Below are 15920 nucleotides of genomic sequence, written 5' to 3' on the forward strand. Positions count from 1 at the left end.
ATTTGAACACATGACCAGAAAGGATATAGCTCCTGAACTTGATCCTTTGGGGAGGCAACGTAATGGTTAAGAGTTTGAATCCCAGCTCTGCAATTTAACAGCTCTGTGACTTTGAGTGAAATTTAACCTCTCCGCACCTGCAAAATGGGTATAATAACATTCCCTACCTTACAGGATTCAATGAGTTAATAAATGTGAGTTCTTAGAATAATGCTTGACATCTAATGAGTCCCAGGGACTGTTATTATTCCCCGCAGGAGAGTGATAAATGGGCAGAGCTCTCCTTCCTAAACCAGGTTGGAGCCATAGTCAGAAAATAGAAAGCTTTACATTATTTAAGCCCAGCCACTTGCGTATGCAGTCTTGTATCATGTTAATCTGCAGCATTAAAGGGTCAAACAGAGACCTATTTTGAGTTAACCAAAGGAGTTCTCTCCTGCATTTTAGTTTAAATACAGCTTCTTCCAAAATTGTGCTTGTGAGTAATGCGAATTAAGATAATCTCATCAGTGAATTAAATGCAGTTCTTGAAATCCAAGGGGACAGAAGTCAGATCTGAAGGCTTTGGTGAGCAGGAAACTACATACCTTCTGTTATTTTCTTTTTGTCCCCAGACTTTCTTACATATCCTTGCAGGGGACAGAGTAAGCTGCACCTCCCTAGCCCAAGGCCAGCTCTGAAAGGCAAACTTTCCAAGCACTCCAAATTTCCCCATGTTTACTGTGGTTTTCCTTTACCTGTTCTCATCATTGCTACTTCTGTCCCCACCTGCAGAGAGTGAGGTGCAGCCTCTGGGTCTCCCAGATTGAGCCTCCATCAGAGAAAGAATATCTGGGAGAGGAGGGACTTGAAGTCCTCATTCATAAATGGTCAAGCAAATACAAAATGATTAAAATTAAAATGTGTATCTGAGTGCCAACTCCCCCAGCACACCTCAAATAGAACAGCTGCATACGGAGGACCAGTGGTGCAAAACGGGGCCTCGCCTCGTCCGAATGAAACATCCATGAACCGCCTTTCCCAGTCAACCTTCCTCTGCTTGCTTACTTTCTCCTGCTAAACAGAGGGCTCACTCTGCCTCTCCTCAGTCTTCTGGGAGCTCTGCTAGGGGTATCCTCCTGGCCATCCCCCTACATTCAGGTGAACCCACATGTACAGATGTCTCCTGAGAGCCACCCTGAATACACAAGGGAATGAAGCCCAGTCCCCACCCTGCACGTGCAGGACTGTGGGGAAGATTCCTCACACCTGGCCATTGGGGTAACCCTCTAGCTCAGCCTCTGCACCAAACTCACAGGGCTGGCCCAAGGTCTTAACCAGGAACTTTCTGGAATGGTAATTCCAGAGCTGTAAGCTCTTCGTAACTGGTCATTTTGGGGAACCAGTCCATAAAGGACGGTACTTTCTCTGGTTAGAGACTGAATAAAGTGCTTGAATAGGGTTTGATCGGTTAGCTGCTCCCAGAAGCTAGAGTCCATGGAAATTTCTAGTGTCCCTTCCTTGAAATGTCCCATGACAAGTAGGCTCTGTGTGACATCAGGGAAAACTGGAAAGAACTACTGACTACACTTGCCTTTTGAGGAGTTACAACCACAGTATCTTAGAATAGACTGTAAGAAATCCCTCAGGAGAGAAATTCGTTTAACATAGCATTTCCCTAACATGTCTGATCACAACATTCTTTTCTTCCAGAACACTGGATTTATATTCAGGTCCTTCCAGCCCAATGCCCCAATATCTTGCCCCCTCTGGTCTGGTGGTGAGTGCTCACTCAACATTTGGGACAAACATACTGTTTTTGTTTTTTTTTTTTTCTGGGAAGGTAACAATTTTACAATTAAGATCTTGGAAATTTTCCTTTCCCATCCCTCCCATAAGAAATTCAAACATAGGGGGAAAACACAGTTCTGTCCTCAAATGGAAGTAAACAGTTGGAGCTGATGAATTCCAGAAGTATCTTTTTCTCTTATAAGCATGAGAGAGAGAGCGAACACACAGAGGCTATGTAAATATAATTATTTCTAAGTAGAGTACCTTCAACACTTTCCATTAGGTAGCAAGGAGGTCAATGTGAGGCCAGCTGTCCAAATATGGCTGTTGATTCCCCTGAGTCAGCAAAGTATATAAAAACATTTCTCTTTGGGGACAGAAATTTCTTGCTACACATGCAAGTAAGTATCTCCAAATGTATGGGGCATTTTATTTAGGAATGTGGTTTTCAAACTTTTTTTTTCAAGGCAGGAAAAAAAACACCTTTTTTCAGGGGAAATTTTACAGGAAACCCCTTTGCACATCCGTCAGTCCTGCTTCTGAGGCATCTTCAAGACACCCCTGGAATCTAGCCTGGAAACCTGTGGTCTAGGGCCTCGAAACTCAAAGTGTGGGCCACAGACGAGACACTTACACATCATCCTGGAGCTTGTTGGAAAAGCTGAATCTCGGCTCAGTCAGACCTACAGAACCTGAATCTGCCTCTCCACGCTGTCTCCAGGGGATTTGTGTGCACATTAAAATTTAAGAAGTAGGCCTAGGGGTTTTAGTTCTGAATATTTCTTCTTCTTTTGGCTTATCCTAAATACCTGAATTCAGCTTCTTAAAAATTAGTCTGGAAATGTGAGCCTCCCAACCCAGCTACAGCTGTCAGGAGGGTAATCCAGGATGGTGATGTGATGGGCTTGGTGCTTTGCATCTATAAAATTGAAACCTTAACTCTCCTCTCACAGACACAGAAGCAGGAGTAGTAAAGGCTTAGACAGAGAGAAGAGACAGAAGAGAAGGTGAAACAGAACCCCCATACCCTCCTCAGGGTGACCTTGCACAGGTTGAACTCTCTGTGCCCATTTATCCCCAGGGGTCTGCAGATGGGAGGTGATAATGGTGATGCTGGTAACAGAGGCATCATCAAATGAGCTGAGAATCCCATAGGTCTTTGATAAGGGCTTGCATTCCTGTATCAGTAGGAGCTAGCTCCACCCAGGGGGTCCCACTTTAAGGAACGGACAAAAGAAAATCTGGGTCTATCAAGCAGATAAAATAGAAGGAACTTAAGACTCCCTATGGGCTTCTTTTAAATTGTCCTGCCACTTACAGTAAGATTGAAAGAACGAATATCACTAAAACTTTTTGATTTACATGTAACTTTTTTTTTTTTAAGACTGAGTCGGAAAAATCTGTTTGGGCTTCTCTACTTATTATCTCCATGATCTTGGGCAAATCCCTTATAGCGCTTATCTCATTTTCCTCATGCAGTGTTGGGGTAGTGATCTCACCCCATCCAGCTCCCAGGAATCCTGGAGGGTCTGGGTTAGAGGGGACACCAGACGCCTGTCCTGGACCACATCAGAGGCAGACAGAAAGGCTGCCCATCCCCTAACCCCTGGCCTCTGATTCATCATCCAGAGAACTGAAGAGGAAGAGCACACCAGGGTGCTCCTGTCTTGAGGGCCCAGGCTGTGGCAAGGAAGAAAGACCTCACAGGAGAGTAAAGAAACCCACGGGCACAGATTCTTTATTCTGTCGGAGCTTCATCCTTTGTTCTATAGAATGCCAGGTGGGGCCACCTGTACCCTCAGCCTTCCTGCTTTACCTGAGATGAAAATAAGCCTCCTCCCACCCCCACTAGAACCATGGCTAAGGAAGCCACCAAGAGCCATGACTGGGAGAGCTACCAGACCAAGCCACGGAAGGGTCCCTGAGCAGTTCTTATTCATCTTTGAGCTGTGAGGCCTGTGGGACCTGGGTGCATGAGCAGAATCACCCCAATTGACCCCAGGGATCACATGTACCTGCTCCAAAGGCAGCTCCTTCAGCCAGGTAGTGCTGGCAGCCAGGAAACTTTGATCCATGGTGCTCCGAGCCTCTGCAGCCTCTCTAGTTTCTTGGCACCATGAACTGCTTGATCTCAGTCCAATGATTTGCTCTCAAATAAACAACAGAGAAAAAAAAATTTAAAGTTGTGAAAAACAGATAAAGGGAATTAGGTCACCCTCAACATTCTAAAACATCAGCAAAGCTCTTGTTTAGCATGATTAATTCAGTGACTTCTGGCCACAGCCAGACCTTGAGCGTGAAGGCAAAGCAGAGTCAAGACTAAATGGGGCAGGCGGAAGAAGGTCATGGGCAGATGGGGAAGCTCCATTGTCACCTTTGTTCTCGTACATGGACAAGCAGCAAGGCGCACTGGAATGGGGAGCGTGTTAGATGCTATTTTGAATCTGGGAGTTTTGATCCCGAGATATTAACTGAAGCAGTCTGGACCATTTACACCATTCAGCATCATGAAGCTCTGTGACTTGCAGAACACTCAGCCAAGATGTTTGAATGGGAAGGCAGCCCTCCCCCATCTCTGTGAACTTCATCACTGGACTTCCTGTTTCCTTGATCTTGATGCCAACATGCTATTTACAGAGGACAGAGCAATTCCCCAGATTTGCCCTGCAGAAACAAGGCTAGATGGAAGATAGGCTTTCACTCTGCTGCCACTTAGCAGACCATTTTTACTCTCAATGCATCTTTCTGTAGGCAACTGTGAGCCGCAGGGAACAACACATTTACACCTTGGAGCAAGGAACTCATTTTAATTGAGTTAATAAGGGTTGGAGCAGGAGTAAGGACAAAAGGCTCATTCTGTACCAAATTGTTTCTTTGCTCAAGATCCTGTGTGGACAAGAGCCCAGGAGGGCAGCAAATGAAAGATCTGAGAGATAACAGAGCTGCCTGGTAGCTGCTAAGGCTCTCGGGGTGAGGGGCTTGCAGGGGTGGCTGGATTTACCTGAAGGGGAAAACGCGTGGTGATGTTGTAAAATGTGCACTGGGCTTTAGATTAGCTTGGAGGTAAGTTATTTAAGCTCTATATTCCTTACCTATAAAATGGGTATAATGATGGTTATTGACTAATAGGATGAGATGAAATGAAAGGAGGGATGGGATGTGTTAAAACACATTAAATGCACTCACACACCATACGACAATGTTTCTGTCAACAACAGGTCACATTTAGGATGGTGGTCCCAGGACGTGACAATAGAGCTGTAAAGTTCCTATCACCTATCGACACAGCTGTCACAATGCACAAGGTGTTCCTTCTGTGCTGGTGTAAAAAGATCTACATCCCTGTTGGTCATTTAAAAGTAGAGCATAGGGGCTGGGGATGTGGCTTAAGCGGTAGCGCGCTCGACTGGCATGCGTGGGGTGCTGGGTTCGATCCTCAGTGCCACATAAAAATAAAATAAAGATGTTGTGTCCACTGAAAACTGAAAAATAAATATTAAAAAAATTCTCTCTCCTCTTAAAAAATAAAATTAAAATAAGATAAATAAAAGTAGAGCATATGTGAACATACTTGATGAGGGTAACAAATGACCATGTGACTTTTCTACATATTTTATTGTTATTTTAGAGTGTACCCATTCTATTTAGGAAAAAAAAAAGTTTACTGTACCTGTGGTACATCAGCAGCAGCCTCATCCAGCTCAATTGTACCTGGTCTCTTCCTTGCATCAAGAGGCCATGAACAGTGATGGACACACCCATCCACCACCCAGGTTTGTGTAAGTACATTTTAGAATGTTTGCATGATGAAATCAACTAACAACATATTTCCCAGACATCCCCTTTGTGACATGACATGGGACTGTACTATGGACAAGCGACACTCTTTTTCCCGGTCTTCCATGGATCCTGCACTCACCATGAGATGGGCACTGGGCTGCACAAACAGATTTTTGTCCCTTTTCATATTTGTAGTAATACTGAAAGGAAGACAGTGACTGCCACCCCCATTTTACAGATGAGCCAAACAAGCAGGTCAATTGGCTGTCCTGGCTGTTCCGTGATGGAGCTGAGCTTTGAATGTGGGGCTGCCTGACTGGCATTTCATCTTGGGATGGGCATGTTCATACTGTGCTTTTCTAGCAACTGCAAAGGGGCCCAAGTGCCATGGAACCAGTCTATGAAGTAGCCACCTACCCTGCTTCTGCCCCTACTTCCTGTGCCCACTACCAGGTCGTAGTGAAGAGCTCTGCTGTTGCTCCCTGTGCCAGTCCCCAGCTTGACTCCCAGAAGCCCATTCTCTACCAGAACCATTTTTAGCCTTGGTTAGACTTCACATGGAACCAGAAGTCTCCAGTCCCTCCCTGATCTCCCCTGGTGCACACTGACTCTCTGGTGAGTCTACATTTCCAGGAAGGAGACTGCAAACCATCTCATATCCATGCTGGGCAAAATGACAACCCTGGTCATGGTGATGTTTCTTTAGTCATTCCCAAAATGCCAACTGAAATCTACTTCTTTCAAAGGTAATCAGCATCAAAAGAGTCTTGTCCCCATTTTCCAAGAAAGAAAGAACATCAGGAAGCCACCCACACCCAGTCTCCTCTCCTGTTAGAAAAACCTCCCTTTCCCCTTCATTTGTGGAGCTTCCAGACCCAAGTTCTCAGAATAGGCTCTGCCAGGGAATGGGAGGGCCCCTTCCTGCATCCAGGGCTCCTCTCCTCGTCCTCTCCACCAGCAGGTCAGACCCCCATTCTCACCAGCCACATGACCTAGTGAAAATACCTTACCTGTGAAGCCTCTGCTGCCTCATCTGTGACTTGAGGACACTCACCTGAGGCAGGAAGGTTTGAAGGTCCCGGAAGCTTTAGGCAGAGTTCCATTCCCCAGGATAAAGATGGGTATTCTGGAATCATCCATGTAGTAATGCTGATTCTCCTTCTGCATTTATGGACGCTCCCTTCCTCCCTTAGCCACAATTTCTGGAAAGTTTGGAAATTCGGGACACTGGATCTGGAAATCTGTCAGTCCTTCTTCTTCCAGAGCCTTTGACAACAAAGATCAAAGTTGCCCCGAACTCCATGGCTATTTGTGAGTGAAGGGTGACTTCAGATTTACTGAGGACATTCTGTGAGTGGGGCATGAGAGAGAGAGATTTTCCCAACAGTAAATGAATGAGCTGGAAATCAAATCCAGACAGACTCCAAATCCCATGCCTTTTAATCACTATAGCTCCTCTGGGATGTGCAATTTGTTCATTTAATGAGAGGCAAGTCATATTGGGGGACTAAGTCCCACTGGGGGGTGTAGGTGGCTCTCTGTGTCTCTCAAGCCAACTGAAGGAGAACAGGTCTCCTTTTCCCTTCACTTCCTCCAAGATTATTTAAGTACCATCATAGAATTAAAACGCAGTGAACTACAAGGGATCAGTTTTGACCTGTGTGGCATCCAGGGTCCTCTCCTGGTGCATTGAGTGGCAGACTTGGTCCTGCCTACCCTTGCCCCTAAGGAGCTTACTGTACTGGGAGGGACTGAGAAGGACCAGGGTCTGGCCAGGACTCTTGGGAACCAGACTTGGAGAACACTCCAGAAGCAAACATATAGTTGCTGGCTTTCATTCTCAAAGGGAAGCTTAAAGGAAAAAGTAAGAAGAGAAGAAAGCAGAAACCCAACAGAAGAAAGGTATAATGTGAATTCAATTAAACCAGAGTTCCAGTTTTGGTCAAATTGTAAGATAATGCCTGTCTCCTAGAATATTTAATTAAAGGCCAATCCCACAAGCCACCTGTTATTTTAACCAGGGTCCCCCCACCACCGGGCCTCTGGCAGAGACACTGGGACACTTTGCAACAGGGAACATCAGGCAATACCCAATGCTTGGCTTCTCTTGGGGGAAATGAGGGATGAAATGAATGACAGGCATCTTGTCTTAGAACATGTTACATTTTTCAATCCCAGACCCAAAACGCATTAGGTTTTCATCCTTAATTTGAATGCAGACTAGCTTAGATTTCCCACATGTGTGTTTTATTTGCTTTAGGGGGGTGAAGAAAGAACAAAGAAGACAGACCTATCCCTCATTCTGTTTGCGTCTGCACAGTGTTACCTTCTGCTAGTTTTCTTTGATTAAATCATTATCTCTTCTCACTTTGCTTCTCCACACAAGGGAGGAACATGAATCCGTTTTGTATGCTTATATGCATACCCTAACAACAAAGATTTACATTTCTCATCTGTTTTTCATTTCGCCCTCCTGAGTCCCAGAAGAGAATTCCCCAAACCAGGACATCCATGTGTGGCCCAGGGGCTGAAGTTCTCAGCTAGAAGGTGGTCCTCCTGATGGACACCCTGGGAAACAAGGGGCCAGGATGAGTGTTCATGTTTCTTCACTTCATATTGTCAATAAGCACTTATCCCAAACCCAATGGCTAGTATCAATTCAAATTTCAATGACATGGATTGAACACCTGTTTCAACTGGCCCTCCTGCCATGTGGTTTTGCAAAGCAGAATTTAGTTCTCACAACAAGCTTTGAGGGTCAGAGAAATGAGGCCTCCTGCCTTGGCCTCTCAGAAGGAAGCCACCCCAGGCCTTGTGCCTCGGTTCCCCCACCTTCCTCTGCCAGAGCCTGGGCGGCGGAACTTCACTGCTTTTGAATCATGACTTGCTCTACCACATATTGTCTTCATAATTTTTGCTACAGGATTCTGATAGTCACTCCATCTTTTTATCTTTAAATCGACTCACATTTTACTTAATTGTTTTTTAAGGAAACTTCCTGCTACTACACTAAATGGGAGAAGCAGTTTTTTTTCATAACACAAAAAAATACAAGATGGTTAAATTCTGGAGGCTCACTATATAATGTCGTGCTCATGGTTAATATTGTATTGTGCACTTAAATTTGTTCAGAGGGTGGCTCTCCGGTTAAGTGTTCTTACCATAACAACCACGGCAAAACAAAACCAAACTCAACTAAGTCTAGAGATCGAATTAACAGCATGGAACACTTAGAATATCCTATTGTTTATTGGAATTTTGCTAAAGAGATTGTAGGTGTTCTTTACCACACACATACAAAAGATGTATACATGAGATGATTGGTATGTTAATTGTCTCGGCTGCAGAAATAATTTCACTAAATATATATATAGCAAAATATCATGTTGTTTACCTTAAATACACACGAAGAAAGGTTAAAGAAATCAGGAGGGGCATAAGGAAACTTTGGGAACTGATGGGTGTTTGTTACCTTGATTATGGCGATGGGTTTAAGGCTGTTTAAGTCCAAACTCATCAAATTGTATACTTTAAACCTGTGCAGTTTTTTGTATGTGAATTAGACCCAATAAAGCTTTTTTTTTTTTTTTAAGTGCATTGGGGAGCTAAGGTGTAGCTCAGCAGTACAGCACTTGCCTTGCATGCATGAGGCCCTGGGTTTGGTCCCTAGCACTCCCACACCAAGCGTACGGCTACTTCTAGAAGACTCAGGCGTAAGGCCTACTCTCTGCTGGTCATAAAGACAACTGGCCAGTGAGGAAGGCATACTAGGGACACTGTAGCCTGAGCAGAGGATTTCTGATGTCACCAGGGGACTGGAAGAGAGGTGAGCTCTGTACTAATATTGGGGATGCTGTTCCATCCCCAGCATCCTGGCTTTCCCCTTCACCTCAGATGACGGCAGTGTGACTTTGGCCCCTCAGGCATCAGCCACCACTTCCTGGCTATCCAGTTTTATGCCTTCCATATAATCTCATTAAACTCCAGCTCCTTGCAGTGTTCAACTCTCCTCCCTTCCTAAACCCCTTTCGCTGGGGCTTAGCATGCTCACCCTCCTTTCCAGATGGTTCCTCCTGTTGACCCCACATGTGCAATTCCTCCCTCTCTCCCAGTTGGTTGCATACTGGTGGAGCTAGTTGCTCAGAGCTAATCAATCAGTCTTCTTTTATCACAAGAACCTTGAGACTCATGACCTCTCACTGCCCTTGGATCACTACCTATAAGGCTGTGTTCTGGGTGCACAAGCTGGACCAGAAGGGTGACAGTCTGTGGGTTCCCAGTCTCAGTCAATTGATTCTGCAGTTGACCAGTGTGGTTTGTGTTGGCCATAGAGCCTGTCAATGTTCAGGCTCTGCCTCATGGCTTCAGCCCAAAGGGTGACTCTTTATAGGGCTGCCGCTGACCACCAGACTGTCTGTCCGTAGCATCAAAAGCAGAACCCCATGCTGTTGGCTTCCCTGGGCCAGACTCATGTTTATCCAGGATACAGGAGCTTCTTGTGCACCTGCAGGGCCTCCTTCCCAAGTAGCGTTCCTACTTTCAGAGTGTGGCTGGAACCTTCTGGCAGGTCCAGTCCCCTATGGAGGTCTTTCCTGGGGTTATCTCCTTTCCTGCCCTTTCCCAGGGTTAATATTCTGCAGACTTGCTTAGATTGAGCTTGGGGACTTTCTGTCCCCTGCATGCCCAGCATTTGTCCAACCCACTCACAGAGGTACTGTCTTGCCCCTGAGGGGACTGGGCAGTGTCTGTCCCCTGAGAGCTCCCTGTGGAAGGAGGGCCACTTGGACAATACCTCTTTCCAGTGCCTCAGCAGGCTCCCTATTGGGTCATGAACAATGAAAGTGGTGCCTCTTCAGATCCACTCAATGATCTGGTTTTTTTTTTTTTTTTCCCTCAGAGGGCTGGGAAGGCCCAGACCTGGTGATGTGAGATGCACAGAAATAAAACTTGCAGAGGTCAGCTCTGGGGACTGTAAAACCTCAGGTGGATGCTTCCGTGGTGCTTTTCAGTGACCGCTCCTTCTCACATACCCGCCTTGCAGCTGCTCTGCGAGTCTGTTTTGAGAACAAGATGACTCACCCCAGCTGACAGTCAGGGCTTAAGCAGGGGCATCTGATCCCAAAGCCCTAGCTCTCTCACCCTGGCGGGTACAAATGAGCTCAATGTGAATTTCATGTTTTGACACTATCGAAATGTTAATGCCAGAGCATTAACATCACTAGCTTAAGATGCTAGGTAATTGTATGAACTCCATTTTCTTTTGCCTAGCCAGTCCTTTTGCTAGGCTGTCCTTGCCCAGGGACAAGTAAAGGAAGTAAGGGAACAAGGCCAGGGCAGAAATCACCATTCTCCTTTAGGTCTGCATTTGAGAAGTTGGAGGGGAAAAAAAAAAAAAAAGATCTTTTCCCATTAGACTTGGATTACCTGCATATTGATAGTCTGCGGGGGAAGGGCTGGTATCAGGAAGTCTATATGCAGAGCTTCAGGGTGCTGTAGACCGCTCACCTCAGTCTCCATCTATTGTCACAATAACTCTTTAGTCAGTGCTGCCCCACCCCCAGCCCCTTGTAAACTACTCAGATCTTCCAGGTCTCCAGCTTGTGACCCATGGAGCCTGAGGGCTTAGTTAGCTGCAGGCAAGATGCTGGGCTGATACAGTGCAGCCTCCAGGACCCTTGGAATGGATTGTGTCGACCTGGGACATGGAGATGGCAAGAAAAACACAGCATTCAGCTGGCCTGATTTATAGACGTAAGACTTTAATAAAGCAGTTCTTTGACACAAAACATAGTAATGGTTACTTGGATCCATTTCAATATATCATGTCACCCTTTGCTTTTGGAGATGTTACAAAGCTGTAATGGACATGGTCCAGAGCCTGGTTTTACAAGTTTGTTGCTTAGAAGTGCAACTGTGTGTTGGCTCAGCTGATACTCAAATCTTTGGAGGAGTGCAGGAGGAAAAAAAAAGATTAAAGTAACTATAAAACCACAAACTATGTACAAAATGTATTATGAACTTTAATTTAAAAGCTGTTCTTTCTTCTTTTTTTTTTTTCTTCTTTCCTGCTTCGTACAGCTGGAGGCAGCGGCTTGCACAGAGTCTGGTTTACATTTAAAACTGCTCTTTAGAAATGCTCCATTTTCAAAGGTTCTGTGGGTTCTAAAACAGTTGGTCTGAGTCCTGGCTGGGTCCCCAGAGGTGGTTCTCTGTAATTCAGGCGTGTGTTGAGGCTGCGCAACATGTTCCAAGAGCCCTTCCACAGAGGAATCCTTCCCACCCGGGGAGGCTGCCTGGGTGGGGACAGGTCATGTTGGGGACAGTGCAGAACCTAAAAACCATTGTGTTCTAGCTCCACGCACGTCCTTCATCTGCCTCCCTGAGTTTATACTGAAGAAATTAAGTCCTAGAGTTTCAACATTTGGTTGGTTTTGTTATAAAAAGTTAGGATTCCATAAACCTCATAAACTACTCTGACCTTCCAGGTCTCCAGTTGCTTAGAAGGCAATTGTGAGCGTGCAACATAATGTCATGGGGACAAACGGGGCAGGAAACCTCAGTTTTTTTTTATCGATGGCGCTCAAACCTTATACTTCTGGACTTTTCCTCCTCTCTGATTCGTGGGAGATGAGAGTCTCATAGATGGCTATATGGATGTTGCTTATTCCCCTGGGAGTATGTCTTGCTTTAACACACAGAAGGTAAACTTTATCACATAACCATCATTTCTTACTTTGCCCTAAATAGTAAAAGGACTCAAGCCACCATCTGGAGTGAATTAAAGGTCCAGGACCCAGCGTTCCTGTCTCAAGACATGTGGGCTTGGAGAAGGAATTCAAAAAGAGTCCAAATGCTGGTCACAGACTTGCATTAGTTTTCACTAGAGAATTCTACATTCAAGGAATGGATTCAAGGACATGGATTCTTTAAGCCTGCACTGTGCAGTTCACCCTTATGAAACTCATGCTCAGGTTAGAGAATTTTTAGCACCTGTTTTCATCCATGAATATCACCTGGTGATTGAAGCCTCTTCAATTCCAGTCCAGATTTCCATCTCAATTTGGCTGGAAATTCAGAGTAAGTTGTGTCCCAAACATGAATATCACACAAATCTCTATTCAGAGAGGGTCCAAGAGTTTGTTTACCTGAAACCTCTCCTAGACACCTGCTGGATGCTCAAGGGCCTTAGCACTGGGCGGAGAGTCAGCGTGCCTGGCTTCTAGGCTCTGCCTCCCTCCTGTATTCATCCATCGGCAGGACAACTGTGACAAAGCACCGTAAGAGGGGACCACAAATAAAGGAGCTTAACAACAGAACTTTGTCTCTCAGTTCTGGAGACCAGAAGTCCAAGAATAAGCTGTCAGCAATGTTGGTTCTTGGAGGGCTGGTGGAGGGGGGGGACCTCTCCTAGCCCTAGGTGTTGGCTGGCTAGCTTTGGCATTCCTTGGCTAGTGAATCCATTGCTCCCAATCTCTAACTTCACTGAGTTCCAGTGGCATTCTCACCAGGTGCATGTCTGTGCCCAAATTTCCCCTTCTTATAAGGAAACTGGTCACACTCAGCCAGTTGTTGATTGGATTAGGTCCCATCCTAATGACCTCATCTTAACTAATTACATCTACAGTGACAATTTCCAAATAAGGTTATGTTCTGAGGAACTGAAGGTTAGGACTTCAACACATGAATTTTGAGGGACACAATTCAACCCTTTACATCACCGACCTCTTAGACCTGCGTAAGTGGGTAAATACTTTGGAGCCTTATTTTTTCCATCTGTGACATTTCTGATCTTTAAGATTCTTTCTAATTCTTAAATACAGTGATTTTAAAAGTCATTAGAGGAAGTTAGCCTATTTCGTTTCCTTTGTTAACAGTTTCTAAGCAATTTTATTCATTGAATGTCAATTTTGAAAATACTTTATCCTGGCTTTAAGAAACTTTTTTTTCTTCCTATGACTTTAGCTCTTTGCATGGGTGATTTTAAATATGACTATTAACTAGTATGTCAGGGCCCCAACCCATCAAAGGACGGATGGCCACATGGCTACACGGGGACATACTGGAAGATACAACTGTATACTGACTGAATAACACCACTGGTTCTTTTTATATTGCCTTAGTTTTTCCATTTAGATTTAATATCTTCTTCCAGAAAAAATCAGATTTTTTTTCTAATTTTTTTTTTCCCTTACAGTTCTTGGAATGAAACCCAGGGCCTTGAACAAGTTAGGTGTGTGCTCTACCACTGAGCTATACCCCCAAGTGGTGTTCTACTGATTTTAAAATAGACATGTAATCATAATGAAAATTTTAAAGGGATAAAATAAAAATACCCTAAAATACCACTTCTCAGTGATATATTTTAGAATCAAAGCAGATTTTTGTGTGCATTCTACTTTTTCTGAAATTCATCCCAGATTTTTTTGTGTGTGCTATTAAGTATTTTGAAATAAGATATTTTTTATTTCTGCAAAAGATTCTCTTCTATGAATGTTCCCTTTCTATTTTTTGATATTACAAATCACTCTAACATCATTGGACTTGATCTTTGTGCACATCTCTGATTATTTCCTTAGGTGAAGCTCCTGAGTGATAAATTACTAGATAAGAATCTATAACATATTTTAATGTATATTCTTTAATGTATATTTCTACTCTCCAGAAAAGTAGACAATGAGTACTCTTGCTGCAGTACCTGAAATTACTTTTGTTTTCTATAGAGATATTTGCTCTTTTTGATTTATAAGAGCTCTTTTTATATTTAGGTTATTAAATCTCTCTCTATAATCCACATTGAAAATATGGACTTCAAACTTCTTAAAGTGTCTGTGCCTCGTTTAGTGGGTTTCCCACGATATCAAGTTCTTGTGACTTGTGAGCAGTAGCACCTAATAAATGTTCTTTGGATGGAAAAGAACAACTCCTGCTGTAACAAGGCATGTATTTTAGTCAAAGGAAGATGAACAAATACCAGAATGCAAAATAAAATAAACACCATAATACAGGCACCAAGCACTGTGGCTCGATTGAGTGCTGCTAGGAAAACTGGGGTCACTGTCATGGGAAGTTAATTTCATTAGGTCATTTTTTTTTAAAACCAGAGAAGACATTCTAGGCCAAGAGGTGAGCATAAATATAGCCCATGGCACAAAAAATGCCTGCAGCATTTGGGAAAGTGGGCAGTTCACAGCCACCAATTGCTATGAGGGCCTTAAAAACTATACGGCTCTAAATAGACAAAAGGGACAGGTGGAGGGCACCCTATTTTGTCCAGTGTTCGGGGAAGATAGTGCTGGAAGCTATGTGAAAGACAGATAGAAGAATGAGACTCTTAATTAGCTTCAGAAGAAACTATGTAACATCCACAGCTAGATTGCACTCACCACCTCCCAATTGCAGTACCTTCAATTCCTGCTCCTCTGGATGGGAGAAGGCTGTGGCCTCCACCCACCTGTAATTCCAGCTACAGAGGAGGCTTCCAAGTTTGAGGTCAGCCTCCACAACTTAGTGAGACCCTATCTCAAAATAAAAATACAAAGGGTTGGGAATGTAGCTCAGTGATAGAACCACCCTACGCTTAATTCCCAGTAGCATAACAACAAAAAAAACTCTACCAAATATATAGGATCACCAATTGTGATTCTCTATTATGATTGGCAGTGTTCAGTCCTCTCCCATGAAGCTTAGCAGCAACTAACCTACTCTACAGTCATCCAGAGAGCCCCCTGACATTACGCACAGTCTGTGAGAGTGTGTCTTATACCCCTCTGAGCCACTTTCTACAGTATCTTGGAGATCCTTTTTAAGAAGGCAGAGTTGTCCCTCTAAAATGTCAAAAATGTTTCTCCTTGAGACAGTTGAAATGTCTGTGTGGAAAAAAACCAAAGCAAGCCTTGTTGCAAGTTACCCTGTTTGTTTATTTCAAATTTTCTCTCCATTCAAGAAAGAGACTCATTCACATTGAAACCATTGCCATCGGATATAAAATAACCACAATGTTAAAAGAATTGATGTCACCTGGTTGCCTAATGAAATGGGTCAACACACTATAAATTTGAAAGTAGTTGTTCTGTTATTAATGATACAGTCCATAAGACTTTGAAAACAATTTGAGTGATTTTGAATATGACTATTAACTAGTATGTGAGGGTCCCAACCCATCAAAGGGCCGATGGCCACATGGCTATACATATAATCAGAACTTTAACAAAAACTTCCATGTTTAGGCTCTAAAGAAAATCCTATTTTGGACACATGATTACAACGACTAAATTGTGAATAACAAATTTTAAACAAGGGCACGTCTGTCGTGGCCTCTAATAAACACTTTAGAAAATATACTTAGATCCAGAAAATATATGTCTTTATGG

At 43.9% G+C, this 15920-nt stretch overlaps 1 long non-coding RNA gene across 1 annotated transcript in view; it reads right to left on the reverse strand.

The window, feature by feature from the left end:
• LOC120887236 (uncharacterized) overlaps positions 1-4066 on the reverse strand; it is a 40162-nt gene extending 36096 nt beyond the window's left edge. Inside the window, exon 1 of the long non-coding RNA XR_013426711.1 lies at positions 3786-4066. This is a non-coding gene — a long non-coding RNA (uncharacterized LOC120887236). The remainder of the gene's footprint in view (positions 1-3785) is intronic.
• Positions 4067-15920: the final 11854 nt, after the last annotated feature.

Source organism: Ictidomys tridecemlineatus, chromosome 10 (genome assembly GCF_052094955.1).
Source record: "Ictidomys tridecemlineatus isolate mIctTri1 chromosome 10, mIctTri1.hap1, whole genome shotgun sequence".
In the NCBI taxonomy this organism is placed as follows: Eukaryota; Metazoa; Chordata; class Mammalia; order Rodentia; family Sciuridae; genus Ictidomys; species Ictidomys tridecemlineatus.